The following is a 14090-nucleotide window of genomic DNA, read 5'->3' as shown; positions in this document are numbered from 1 at the left end:
ATCAGACCTAAAAATGAATGCTCAGGCAGCAACTATATGAAACAAGTTTGGCACATTACTTGACTTCGTAGCACCACTACCACACTTGTATCAAGCATTTAAATGTTTGTTGACTAACTGGGTGGATGAATGAATGAGTCTATGAGAGCAGGAAGGCAAATCAAGTTAGTATTTCTATTAATATTGATCTTTAAACCTCCCTTTTTAATCTAAAGGTGGAGTTGTTATAAAGGTATTCTTCCTTTACTTAACCTTGAGCAAAGAAAAGTAGAGTAATAAAGCTCTTGTTATACTAATTGCTATAGAATAATTTTATATAATTAAACATTGACAAATTTTAACTAGAATCTTATTTAGTTTTGTTCTTAGAGCAGATATATCAATTTAGATCTTACATGAATCCTTAGATCCTTATATCTTATATACTATAAACAATGTCTAGCAGACCAACTTGTAGGGGAAAAAGGGCAGATTATAGTATTCATTTATATATACAGTATGAAGCAACATTTTTCTCTGTGTCCTTTTTATATAAATATAATTAGTTCCATGTTATGCATACTTTGGGGTAACAGATGGAGCTTCCTTGTTACTTAATACCAAGTTATAGCAGCCACATTATGAGAATATCTTCTCTGCATCAGGCATGTGAAAGTACATATCCTGAAAAGTGAAATCCTCTGGGATCCACTGGTAATAACCATTGTAAGATATCACTTGAAGCGTTTAGAAAACATAAACCCCAACTGAATCATGAAGCAGAGCATGCAGAGTTGGAAGTTCTTGGAGTCGTTTCTGTTTTGAGCTTCCAGGTAGGCAAAATAATGACTCTCCAAAGATGCCCATATTCTTATCTCCAGAACATATGAATAAGTTACCTTACACTGCTAAAGAGACATTGCAGATGTGATTAAGTGAAAGATCTCAAGATGGAGGGGAGTAGCCTGGATTATCTAGGTGGGCCATATGTAATCTCTGGCATCCTTATAAGAGAGGAGTCAGAGTTAGAGAAGGAAGTATAAGGATGGAAGCAGCTATCAGAGTGCAGACAGAGGTGGGAATGTAGGCAGCTTCTAGAAGCTGGAAGAGGCAAAGAAACAGGTTTTTCTCTTAGAGCCTGCAGAAGAATATAGCCCTGCCACCCCATTTTCAGATTTCTGATATCCAGAACTATAAGATAGTATACTTGAGTTGTTTTAAGCTGCTGAATCTGTGGTAATTTGTTATAGCAGCGAGAGGAAACTAATAACAGGCTTCACACTGAGGAAGATTCTCATCTGGACTATAATCTCCAAATGAAGTTATACGTAGTTAGAAATGCAGTAATATGATTGAAAGAATAAGGCACTGTTCATTCAACTTTATGTCCCATTACTAGACCCCCAGTATTGATTTTTAAAATAAATCCTTTGTCTTATGAATTTAAAAATGTATTATAAATGTTTAAAGTATAACTTTGTTAAATATATACCACAATTTCACAAGCTGGCTTTGGCATGCCTTTAATTTTTTAAAGTAGTCTCTTTCTAAGAGTAGATTTAGGTTCACAGCAAAATTGAGAGAAAAGTACAAAAATTTCCCATAACTCCCTGCCCCACACATGCATAGCCTCCCACATTGTTAACATCTCCCACCAGAGTGGTACATTGGTTACAACTGATGAACCTACAGTGACACATCATTATAACCCACAGTCCCTAGTTTACATTAGAGTTCACACTTGGTGTTGTACATTCATTCTATAGGATTGATCAATTTACAATGATGTGTATCCACCATTACAGTATCATGCAGAGTAATTTCACTGCCCTAAAGTCATCTATCCTCTGCCTATTCATGCCTTCCTCTCCCCTAATCCCTGCCCAATCCCTGGCATCCACCTGTCTTTTTACTGCCTCCATGCTTTTGCCTTTCCCAGAACATCATATAGTTGGAACCATACAGTATTCTTTTCAGACTGGCCTTCTTTCATTTAGTAATATGCATTTAACTTTTCTCCATATCTTTTCATGGCTTGACAGCTTCTGTCTCTTTAGCACTGATTTATTTTATTTTATTTTTTTTGCTGGATGTACCATGATGTATTTATTCATTCACCTACTGAAAGACATCTTGGTTGCTCCAAGGTTTGGCAATTACAACTAAGCTGTAATAAACATCTCTGTGCAGGGTTTTTTAAAATTGTATTTTAAGTTCTGGGGTACATGTGCAGGATGTGCAGGTTTGTTACAAAGGTAAATGTGTGCCATGGTGGTTTGCTGTACCTATCAACCTTTCACCTAGGTATTAAACCCAGCATGCATTAGCTACTTTTCCTAATGCTCTCCCTCCCTACTCCCCACCTCCCTACAGGTCCCGGTGTGGTTCCGCTCCCGTGTTCTCATTATTCGGCTCCCACTTGTAAGTAAGAACATTCAGTGTTTGGTTTTCGGTTCCTCTGTGCAGATTTTTATGTGTACTAAAATTTTCAATTCCTTTGGATAAATACCAAGGAGAAAGATTGCTGAATTGTATGGGCAAAAGTATGGTTAGTTTTGTAAGAAACGGCCAAACTGTCTTGCAAAGTAGCTATACCATTTTGCATTCCCACCAACAATGAATCAGAGTTTCTGTTGCTTCACATCCTCACCAGCATTTGGTGTGTCAGTGTTCTGGCTGTTGGCCATTCTAACAGATGTGCAGTGGTATCTCAGTGTTGATTTAATTTGTATTTATTTGATGACATATGATGTTGAGCATTGCTCATATATGTATTTGCCATGTGTATCATATTTGGTGAGGTGTCAGAGTCTTTGGCCCACTTTTTAGTTGGGTCATTTGTGTTTTTATTGTTCAGTTTTGAGAGTTCTTTGTTTATTTTGAAGAACAGTTTTTTCCCTGATATTTCTTTGGCAAATATTTTCTCCCAGTCTGTGGCTTGTCTTTTTATTCTCAACAGTGTCTTTTGCAGAGCAGAAATGTTTAATGATAATGAAGTCCAGCTTATCAATTGTTTTTCACGGGTCATGTCTTTGGTGGTGCTTTTAAAAAAATCATCACCTAGATTTTCTCCTATACTATCTCTTAGGAGTTTTATAGTTTTGTGGGTTTTTTAGATCAGTGATTCATTTAGGTCTGTGAGTTTTGAATTAATTTTGTAAAGGGTATACAGTTTGTCTAGATTCTTTGTTGTTTTTCCACGTAGATATGCAGTTGTTGCAGCAACATTTGTTGAAAAGACTATCTTTGCTTCATTTTACTGCCTTTGCTTCTTTGTCAAAGATCAGTTGACTATATTTATTTGAGTCTAATTCTGGTTTCTTTATAATGTTCCATTGATTCATTTGTACATTCTTTCGTCAATACCACACTGTCCTGATTACTCTAGCTTTTTATATGTCTTGAGGTCCAGTAGTGTCTGTCTTCCAACTTTGTTCTTCTTCAGTATCGTGTTGGCTATTCTGGGTCTCTTGCCTCTCCATATAAACTTTAAAATCAGTTTATCAATATCCACAAAATAACTTGCTGGTATTTTGATTGAGATTGCATTGAATTTATAGATGAATTTTGGAAGAACTGACATCTTGACAATATTGAGTCTTCCTACTCACAAACATGGAACATCTTTACTTAGTTCTTTTGTGATGTCTTTCATCAGGTTTGTACTTTTTCTTCTATGGATGTTGTACATATTGTCTTAAATTTATACCTAAGGATTTCATTGGGGGGTTAATGTAAATAATATTGTGTTTTTAATTTCAAATTCCACTTGTTCATGCCTGGTATATAGAAAATGATTGACTTTTTTGTATTAACCTTGGATCCTACAGCACTGCTATAGTCACTTATTAGCTCCTGACATTGTCTTTACTTTTTAATATGCACAGAAGTGTACATTAAATGAAAGTGGCTCTCATCTTTATATCTGAAATACCTAAAACTTACTTTTTTGTTTGTGTGTCTTTACATGTTAGTATACCTCTCTGGAGTACTTGTCTTGGAGATTTCTTTTATCAGAAAATTTTAGTTTCCAGTGGGTAAATTTTTTTTAGTATTAACGCAAATGTAATTAGCACTACCAGTCATACCCCTCCTCCCCAGCTACATTATTGTTTTGGTACCCTTTCTAGAGATTAGTTGGGGTGTTTCTCATCAGTGCTAATGAACAGCTTAGTGGTTCATCCTTTAATTCCATTGAAATCAGAGCGAGAAGTAAATTAACATTCTACCATGGGGCATCCCCATCATTTCTGGCAGCCTATGAATTCTAATTTCTGATTTGCTATTGTGTATCTTATGTAAATGGTACAGTCTATTAACCTCTGACCTTTAACTCATTTTTATACATAAGAACGGTGACACTCAGAATTGAGGTCTCTCTGCAGATAATGCAGACTAAACAATACCACATGACAACATCATTATTACCTTTCATTTTCATAATATTTCTTGCAAAGTTATTGTCAATTGTCTCTACCATCCACTGTGCTTTTCCTGTATAACTAAAAAGGAAGCAATGGTGAATATTTAGCCTTAGGACTGAATTAATAATACTAAAGTTTAACTTTTCATAAGAAGCACCTGGAACAATGGTTTCTATATAGTATTTTTATGTATTTTATACAATATAATTTACATAGTATGTATTATATAATAATCTTAGAAAATATATTCCTGGCATCTACTGACAGAAATTTCAATTAAATGCCTCCAGAGTAGGCCCAGGAATCTGATTTTTGATATACCTCCATAGGTGATTCCAATGTAGTTGTGAGCCAGACTAAAATAAACAGTGAATTTAAAAGAATTATACCCCAACTCACTTTATATTCAATACATTTAATTTCAGTACCCAAAGCAAAATGCATGTAATATATTAAAATACCATATAAAAAATGCATAAGAAATTTATTTTAAAATTGTGTAAGTAATTCCTTAAACTGTTTCATTTCCTTGTTAATTTGTAAGAAGGGAAACACAAGGGAAAAATATTTAAATACCAGAAAAGAATGATGGAAGAGAAACAGAAAACCAGATCATCCCTGGTATTTCTACAAACGTGTCATTTTGTGTGTGTGTGTGTGTGCGTGCGCACTTAGTTTAAGATGCAAATGATCCAAAGGAATTCAAAGTCATATCTTTTATCTGAGCGATAAGAAAAAAAGAATGCAGACGTTGTGCATTGTGACCACAGCCACCGCCCCCATCAACTTGCCAAGCACAGAGTAAATACAGGAAGTGAGCTGTCCAATAGAGTCTGAATTTCAGACATCATTGCCTTATAGTGCCTTACCCATGAGGGCACCACATCTTTATCTTAAGCAGATTGAAAGGGACTATGGTAGGGTAGAAGCACAAGGGGTAACATGGAGAAGGGAGAGAGAGAAGACTGCGACAGTCGTTTCATATAATAATATAGTCTCTTCAGTGATGTCCAAAAGATATAAACAAGTTTTGATTTTTACAAAAAAGAATGTTTCATTGCTCTCTAGCATGGAATACTCACTGGGAAAGACCCTCTCTCCTTCCCCAAGAAAAAGAAGAAGAAAAAAAGAATATACAGAGTCTGGGAAGATGCTGTATAATCTACTTAGGAGAGCAATAAACTACACCGTTTTGGACAATGAAGACTTAGTGGTGACAAAAGGACAATATTTTATGTGGAAGTAACTTGCAGCAGATTGCTAAGAAGAATAAATGAGGTCACTGTGTTGTCTCTACTGTACGTGCATAGAAATAAGTTAAATAGAAATTAAGTACTCTCTTTTGTGACCATTGCTACCACTAATTGGCTTAAGACATAAATGAAAGAATAGATGAATAATTGAAAGAATGTTAAACTTACCATTGAATATAAACATAAATCAATAAAGAACAATTTATATGTACTCTTCAGAAAAATTAGAGTGCTTGAAACTATTCACAAAATAAAAAGCTTGTTTTGTTTTTAAGTTTGTACAGACTCTTCTCACCCCAACTTCTGACATCTTTTCACCTCTCCTACCACTTATCCTTGAAAGAATTCAAGATCTTGACAAGTGATTAAAATGCAAACCAGAAACTTCCCCCTTTGTCAAATATTCCTTAGTAATTATTCTCTCTTAACTTCATAAAAATATATGATTATTAACTGCTATAGTACAATAACAAAAATATACATGAAAGTAACCAACACTGGTCTTGGGGGCAAAGTTATCAAATTTCATTATGCTTGTCTTGGTTCTCCTGGCCTCTCGCCTTTCTATAGTCTTTATTTTTCCTCACTACCTCCTGAATTGGGTATGTCACTATCAGCTCTGCTGAACCGGAATTCACTTGTGTCTTCATCTATGAACTTAATCCTGCTAGTCCTGACCAGGACAGACAGCTTCACTTTGTGAATAGGGTGAATCTTGCATTTGTCTCATTGCCTAGAGACATGTCTTACTATTCATGGGGTGTACCCACCACTTGCAACCTTTTTCCCAAACTTAACCTCATTGACCCAGGTCTTATAACTGGCTCCTTCTTTCAATTTCACATCTCTCTTGCATGAAGTAAGACACAACCCCAGTTTGACTGACTAGGCTTGAGTCATCAGAGGGTTGACTTCTAATTAATTGGCTGAAGAACTGCTATGGAAGGATTAATCACATACAAACAGGATATCACCCCTTGACTGGCTTTAATTGTTATTCTTGTGACTTCTGATGCCTAGGTCTCCCTGGGATACTCTACAGGCTGGCCTTGGCTTACTTCCCATCCCCACCAGCCAGTGCTGCTAAGATCTGAGATTGCTCATGTTGTGACACTAAGGCCCTCCTGTCCCTACTTAATCTGGCTCTCAAGAAAAATCTAATCTTTTCATTTATCTTCAAGAATAAGTAGTTATAGTTGTTTGAGACATCTCCACTTTAGTAAATATCAGAACCATAATTGCTATGATTTGAATATGTTCCTTAAAGTTGATATGTTGAAAACTTAATTGCCATTGCAGTAGTATTAAGAGGTTAGGCCTTTAAAAGTTCATTAGGTAATGAAGGCTTTGCCCTCATTAATGGATTAATGCCATCATCATGGGAGTGGGCTCCTGAAAAAATAATGAAATTTGGTCCCCATTCCTTTTCTGTCTTATATGCTTACTTCTGCCTTTTGCCTTTCTGCTGTGCAGTAACAACCAACCAGATGCTATTACCATGTTCTTGGATTTCCCAGCCTCCAGAACTGTGAACCACATAAACTTCTATTCTTTATAAATTACCAAGCCTGTAGTATTCTATTCTAACAGCAGAAATACACTAAGACAATAATCTAAAGGCTTGGTATTCTAACCCTGGAAATTTCCAAGGCCTGGGAATAATGGCAAGAAGTCAAGAAATATACCTTACACATGAGCCAGTGAAAGACTCATCTTAAAAATGATTCTTCTTTATATTTGAGGGGATTATCAAGGGTAAATATGCTCTGTAACTGATAAATCAGATTAAGTTGTGGAGAATAAAAACTATAACGTTTGCAACTTTTTTCAATTGTCTATTACTCTATAAAAAATCATTCCAAAACTTAGCAGCTTAAAACAACACCATCTCATTGCTCACAGTTTTGTGGATCCAGATTTTAAGCAGCACTAAAGGAAACAGCTCATCTCTCTTTCACATGGGGTTGGCTAAGGTAGTTCAACTGAAGCAAAGGAGGATCCAAGATAGACTCCTTTATAGATTGGGGTCCTTGGTGATGGATGTTGCCTGGGGCATCTCAGTTCTCTTCCACATGGTATTTTTCTCCAGCAGGATAGCCTGATTTTCTTTATAGTGAATGATTTCTTTAAAAAACAAACAAACAGATTCTGCCAACCCCGCTTAAATGTCATGCCCCAAACTAGCACAGTGTCAAATCTGTCTCATTCTTTTGGACAAAGGAATTCACAAGCCCAGACAGAAATCAAGAAGAGAGAAAGTAGCTGCACGTCATGATGAAAGGAATTTTTACAGAAAATGAAGGAATTATTAATGGCCATCTTTGCAGAGAATCTTCAACAGGCACTGAGATGGTTAATTTTGTGTGTGAACTTGACTAAGCACAGGATGCTCAAATAGCTGGGTAAGCATTATTTCTGGGTGTACCTGTGAGGGTGTTTCCAGAAGAGATTAGCATTTAAATTTATAAGCTGAGTAAAGCAGATATTCCTCCCCAGTGTCGTGGGCATCATCTAATGTGTGGAGGGCCTGGATAGAACAAAAAAGTGGAAGAAGGTTGAATTGCCTCTCTGTTTGACAGCTTAAGTTTTACATTAATCTTCTTCTAACATAGGACCTCCTGATTCTTAGGCCTTCAGACACAGACTGGAATCTACAGCATTGGCTCTCGGGCTATCCAACCTTCAGACTACATGACCAACTTTCCTGGGTCTCCAGTTTGCAATCAACCTACCCTGGAACTTTTCAGCCTCCATCATCGCCTGAGCCAATACTTTATAATAAATATGTATCTTCTTCTTGGTGCTGTTTCTCCAGAGAACCCTAACTAGCATAGGCACCAAACACCCATTTTAATAATCCACTTGTCTTCAGATCACAGCAGTATCTACTCAAGAGATACAGACTCCATTGATTTCTGACCACAGGAGGGCAGAAGAGTCAATAGGTATTCTTTGGCGTTCCTCCCAGGAGGGAGGTGTCAAAGAAATTCAGAGTGATCTGTATGGCCCTATCTGATCTTTGGAATCATTTATTTCTACAGGCTGTTTGCTTTTAAGGTATCAATAGCTGTCAAAATCCCTCTTCTTTGCCATCATAAAATCCCAAACTAGGGTTGAAATACTAGCAAAGAGAGTATATGTTTAAGAAATTGTTTCTGATACTGATGACCCTGTTGTTATATATCCCAAGTGATACACAAAGAACTGATTTTCAAGATGTGACAACATTTAGGTCTCACTTATAAGTGAAGCTCTCCTTAGGACCATACTGTATGGACTAACACTTTATTATTAGAAGGAGAAATGGTAGCAGTGAGAATTTCTTCATATTTGGAATTTTTTAAAATTTCAACCATGCATATTAAATGTAATTTTAATCAGAGTTAAAACCATTTCACATGATGATCTTAATTTACAAGTCAACAAAACTACAAATATGAAGGAATATTTGCAATAACAGAGATTAAAAGCAATTAATTTATTTGAAAGTCAATGAACAATTTTTTTTTTCTTTTTTGGAGATGGACTCTCACTCTGTTACCCAGGCTGGAGTGCACTGGCGCAATCTCGGCTCACTGCAACCTCCACCTCCCAGGTTCAAGCAATTCTCCTGCCTCAGCTTCCCGAGTAGCTGGGACTACAGGCACGCAGCACCATGTCTGGCTAATTTTTTGCATTTTTAGTAGAGATGGGGTTTCACCGTGTTAGCCAGGATGGGCTCAATCTCTTGACCTCATGATCCACCCACCTCAGCCTCCCAAAGTGCTAGGATTACAGGTGTGAGCCACCGCATCCAGCCCCAGTGAACAATTTAGAAGGTGGCTTTTATTACCTCAAAGCTGAAAGTTACAACTCTGAGTATTATAATTTTTTGTGGCCATCTGCTTTAAGAGAGAGAAATGTCTACAAAATGATATGAGCTTTTTTCCCTCTACCTACAGTTGTATACTCAGAAAACCAGGAATTTCTGAACATTAAAACTACACTATGTTGGAAAGGGAGCCAAAAAGCTCAATATCTACTAGAGATGTACAAACTTTCTTTAGCAGAAGCCACCTACTTATCAGTTTTTGATAAATAACCCACTGGCAGTAACAATAGGAGAAAAACAATGTATTTGGCGTAATGTTCTATCATGTGGACATGGGATCCCACTTCAACGAACTTGTTTATCTGAGTTAGACCTCTCATTTGAAATCATGGGTGCCGTATTTGAATTGTCAATTGCTTTTTTATATCTTGGGACTGGAACTGGATTAAGAGTCCTGTATTTTAGGAGACTTCTCCCTACTTACACATCCTCTGAAGAGCATAAGTAAATGTGCCGGCCAGAAATAATGGAAGAAACCATCAACAAATGGGGGGAAATCAGATAGAGTCATGGTGTCACTTTGACTTTTGCCATTGCCTGCTATATTCCAGCTTCTGATTCCACTGCAAATGGAAGCAAAGAAAGCTCATGTAGTAATAACAGCAACTAAGGCAACAGTAGTTTTACACTGATAAGCTAGACATTTTGAAAGTAAAAGGCTGGCACATAAACTAAATTAGTAGTTCTCAGCTAGGCTACACATCAGAATCATCTGTGGGGTTTTTACAGCTACAGATGCTAAATCAGAATCCAAGACAGGGAAGTGAAAGTGCTTATTCCAATGAAGATCTTTGTTGATAGTCACCATACTAGATTATCTACAAAGGTGGAAAACCTGGTCTGATTTAACAATTTGTAATTGATAAAGGTGAACAGAGTGTGATATGATGAACTGAGTACTGAATCAGAGAATAGGTCTAATTTTACTCTGTGAACAGTTATTGAATAATTTTAGCTTGTTACATGTATCACATGTCAGGCACAGTATTATGTGTGTATATCAATAATTCTTTCAGTTCACAATGCTTTGTGATACAAAGATTATTCTTGCTCCTTTTTTAGAGATGTGAAACCTGAAATTAGTGATTTGCCAAAGGAAATGATGGCTATGATCCCAGGTCTGTCTAACCTATACTTGTCTCCAAAGGATAGGACAGTGTTTCTGTTCTCTCCATAATGAGATTCAGCCTCTTTAATGCCTCTTTTAGCAAAATATTACAATAAACTCTTCTCCAATGAACAGTGAGCAATGTCTCCTTGAGCAGATTTTCTTGGATGAAATGAGATGAGGCAACTGAAGAAGGCATTGAAAACTATAATATTCCTTAGAAATTAAGATTTCTTCTCATCTTGAATAATGGCTCTTACATCATCCTAAAGTTTAAAATACTTCTTTTCTGAAAATACTTGTTTCTTCATTTCATTACCTTACTTCAACATTTTCCATTATTACAAAATGTTTATTTCAAAAATTGTCTCAAAAATTTTCCGACATAAATCACCACAATTTTTCCTCAGTTGAAGTGTAATATAAATAAATTGAAATCAAGTTTTCTCTTCATTGTAAAAATATTCCCCAAAATTGCATAGTAACTCAATTTTTAATCAAATTTGTTATTGAATTTTGGAAAAACTTTTTAAAAGTCTTAAAGTTCAATTAGTTTTTCAAAGAGCCCGAGTATAGCACAAAAACATCATTACTCTTACAAAAACTGTATTTTTATTTCCCTAGTAATTTGCCCTGGCAGACTTGGGAGTCAAGGACCCTGTGTTGCAAAATTCTGGTAGTTACCATGTCTAGAAGATATACTGTAAATTATGGTTCCAGAAGTTGGGTCATATAATGGTACAAATGGAAACTTTGATTTATTATTTTGTTGCTTCTTGTTAACTAATTTTAGAAGACCGAAGGTGGGGGTGTCCATGCTTTAGATCCTTCAAAGAAAGGATTAAAATTTGTTCTTGCTCTCTGATAAAAACTACTCATTGAGCTAACAGCTAAAAAATTGAATTTCAATATTATCATAAATTTGAAGTGCAAAATGTTTCCTTGTGAAGTAGGGGTTTGGGCAAAGTACAAATAAGTAATTAAAATTGTGCTCAACTAAAGAGTTTGTTGTGGAGGGAAACGTGATCTCTTCTTCCTGAATGGAAATTAAATGTTTTTATAGAGTGGTGCCTTTATTGCGACAGTGCAAATTATATTAATAGCTAATAGAGAATTCAAGTAAAATGTTTCTAAGTTATAAAGGCCCACCCCTTTTAATTGAGTTTTGTGTGATTGTCACATGAATGAAATAAAATCTAAGTGTTTCTCATCTTTTCTGGTGGAGCAGACATTCATTTATTCAAAATTTTCTCATTTTTATCATTGGCATTAAAGGTTTTTGATGGTCGGGTTGTCCAAAAAGCTGAAAAGTGTAACCCAGAAACAGACTGGTAGGAGTGAGTGTGAAAACTTGCATCTCACTAGTGTTTAATAGAGACATTCATAATTGGAATCTGAAGATCAGATTTTTCTAGATTGCTGATTATCCACCCAAAGCTTAACAGACACCCAGAACTCATTGCAAGTATACCTACTCACATCGACTGTCCTCCTTTAAATACTTGTTTAAAATTTATTGCTTATTTTAACAGTGATCTCCAAAGAAAGATATGTATGCTTTCAAGTATAAGCAAGATAATCCATTAGGCTACAGGAAGTAAGGAGTAAAGCTTCTATTTATATGTGCTTTGCATTTCATCCCTTTTAAACTTTTAAATTTTTTTGAGTTTTGTTATGTGTTTACCATTAGTGTTAAATACATGTAGCACACACAGTAGCACATGTACACTACTTAAACTTTTTAAAAGATATACTGCTAGTACAGGGTCAAAATTTTCAGTAATAGAGATGCATGTCCAACAAAGTTTATAGCTAGTATCCTAAAGTTTTGTGCTCATTTTAGCTCTTAAGTAATGACTGAATCATCCTGAACTCGGACTATCTTTATGGTATTAGGTTAGTGAAGAGATCCCTTTGAGCTTTTGTTTCCTCATTAGATACATTATATAAGATGTAATGATGATTTATCATTCTTCTAAGAAGAGTTTTGTAAGAGATAAAGTGTTACTCGAATACATGTGGACACCTTGAGAGCAGAAAATAACTGAGTTTTGCATCCCCAGCACTTTCACAGTAGCTACCAAATAGATGTTTAATAAATATATGAACAGAGGAATGAATGAGGGTCTATCATTAACGTTCTTATGGGAAAGAGCAGGATGTGGTTACAAACATAAATGATAATAAGTAGAACAAAGTAAGTCTTGTTTCATTCCTGGGCTGTGATTTTTGAAAAACGTCATTCATTTCTGCCAAGCTCAGTTTCTTAAATTGAGCATCATAATGTCATTTTAATGTCCTACCTACCCCACAGGGTTACTTTCAGAATAAAATGTATGTGAAAACCTGTCATGACCTCTAAAGAAAACTTAATGCTAACATTGGTTATTATTTCTTATTGTTATATCATCTCCTGCTGAATTGCACTTGATTAGAAGGGAGGGTCCCTCACTACCTTGAGTTTTTATTACGTTCCCCTCAGTGTCTAATTGAGTTTTATATAGAATGAGATCTTAAAAAAAAAAAAAAAAAAAAAAAAAAAAAAAAAGCTTATTAAGGAATGGTGGGCTTCTGTTTTCAAAGCTGCCCTTCCTTTTCAGCAAAAGATGGTAGTGTTTGAGGGGTTCCAAGAAGTATCAACTTGTGTAGCCCCAAGCACTTTTTATCAATAAAAAGGCGAAGCATGAACTAGAGAGGATGCTTCATTTATACCTGTCTAGGCAATCAACCTGCCACCCACAGAAGTGTTGGAAATTTGGCAGTTAATCAGCAAGACAATTTTTGTGCTTTATTCTTTACTGTTGATCCTTTGTTTGTTCCATAATGGTGCTCGTTAGTCATTTTGTCCCATAATAAAAGCTCTGTGGAACTTTGTCCATATTCTACAGCATCTTCAGTGACAGAAGAGTGCCTACCAAATGCTTAGTGAATGCAGGAATTAACCCATGAAAATTAAGGATGTGTGTACTCATTCAAAAACTTGAGAGATTTACCCAACCATTCTTTTAATTTAATTCAGTGAAAGTTTTCCCCAATTTCCTTCTTTTTCTGGAAAAAGTAAAAAAATCTAGAGTTTGTGTTGAATTATTTTCCAGTGTTTTCAGCTTCTTCCTTATTTAGATTACATTGCAGTTTCTCTCCTGTGTCTGTATGTATGCACATTTGTTTTAAATGTATATAAATAATAGGCATCCTTTTGATTAAAACTGAGTCCTATTTATGTTCCTATTTTTTTGAGGACTATAATTTTAGTTTGAGGAAAATAAAAAATAATTACTGTGTGTTTGGGTATAAATACATACATTCTCAAAGATGTGCCTTTCTTTGGACTAATTAGGCTTTTTCTCCCAAATATATAACCTATAACCAATAATTTATTTATAAATATATAAAAATATATATTTCTCCCAAACATATATATTTTATATAACCAAATATATAAAGTGTTTTACAAA

General features: G+C 35.5%; 1 long non-coding RNA gene across 5 annotated transcripts in view; it reads left to right on the top strand.

The window, feature by feature from the left end:
- LOC119626258 (uncharacterized) overlaps positions 1 to 14090 on the top strand; it is a 93245-nt gene that overhangs the window by 3015 nt on the left and 76140 nt on the right. For 2 of the 5 annotated variants that reach the window (XR_012090352.1, XR_005242439.2), the window contains exon 3: positions 2353 to 2400. This is a non-coding gene — a long non-coding RNA (uncharacterized lncRNA). Of the gene's footprint in view, positions 1 to 2352; positions 2401 to 5471; positions 5931 to 7876; positions 8059 to 8268; positions 11848 to 14090 lie in introns of those variants that run through there. The other 3 variants (XR_005242441.2, XR_005242440.2, XR_005242438.2) reach the window with 3 other exon arrangements.

Source organism: Chlorocebus sabaeus, chromosome 21 (genome assembly GCF_047675955.1).
Source record: "Chlorocebus sabaeus isolate Y175 chromosome 21, mChlSab1.0.hap1, whole genome shotgun sequence".
NCBI lineage: Eukaryota > Metazoa > Chordata > Mammalia > Primates > Cercopithecidae > Chlorocebus > Chlorocebus sabaeus.
Note: the sequence above shows the minus strand (reverse complement) of the source record. Positions and strands in the feature narration are given on the sequence as shown.